Raw genomic sequence first — 1,094 nt, forward strand, 5'->3', positions numbered from 1 at the left:
CCTCCTCCTCACCCTCCTCTTCATCCCCTCCTCCTCACCCTCCTCTTTCTCCTCACCCTCCTCTTCCTTACTCTCCTCCTCACCCTCCTTCTCCTCACCTTCCTCCTCACCCTCCTCCTCCTCCTCCTCCTCCTCCTTACCTTCCTCCTCCTCCTCCCATATGTGTCAGCAAACTCTTTTTAAAGGATGATTTATTTCACTTAACTCGATGATCCACCCATATTCCTGAATACTGTATAATGTCTCAATCTCTTGTACCTATGTAAAACCCCATTGGATAGCTCTGCCACACACTCTTTATCCGCTGTTGGGGACTGTGAGTAATGCCCCTGTAATCATGAGCACAGACGTGTCTTCACAGTAAACCGATTCTTTTGGAAATGGTATGGTCGGATCGTACAAAGTATATTGTTAGTGTTTTGAAGAATGTCCATTCTGTTCTTCACAGTGGCTGCCTGAATTACATTATATTCTCCCCAGAAATCAAGCCCTTTACCCCACATCCCTGCCAACAACTGCTGTCTTTTGTCTTCTGTGTTTCTGTGGTGTGCCTGTGAGTCCGAGTTTGTGCATGCGCACATGTGTTTCCTTGATGTCATACTGAGTTTCTTTACACTGAAATCATGTTTAGAACCATAGATGACTTTCCTGCATTTTTGGTAAGGTATAAATACACCCACTCTGACCTTCAGACAGTGATGTGAAAATCTACGTATTCAACGAACATTTATTGAGTATCCTCTATGTTTCTGGCACCATGCCAGACTCAGAGTTTCCCCAGAAGTTTTCAAAAGATAGGCAAAAATTACAAATGGTACAGGAGGTATGTCATTAGTTAACACTGGGATCTGTGTGACACATTTCCATTGCAAGAGGAGTGTTGCAGCAGCAGGGGTATCAGGGCAACAGGAACGCTGCCCGGTGTCCCAAGTGAAAGCTGAACCAGGACGGTCTAGCATCTACTCTGATCTGCTCACCAGGCTTTGGTCCTCTCCCTGTTCTTTGCCTGCCTACTCTAATAGGAACCAGTCTTTGCATGGAGCCTTTGCATGGAGCCTTTGCATGGAGCCTTGGCATGGAGCCTTTGCATGGAG

Source organism: Grammomys surdaster, unplaced genomic scaffold (genome assembly GCF_004785775.1).
Source record: "Grammomys surdaster isolate TR1022 unplaced genomic scaffold, NIH_TR_1.0 125701, whole genome shotgun sequence".
NCBI lineage: Eukaryota > Metazoa > Chordata > Mammalia > Rodentia > Muridae > Grammomys > Grammomys surdaster.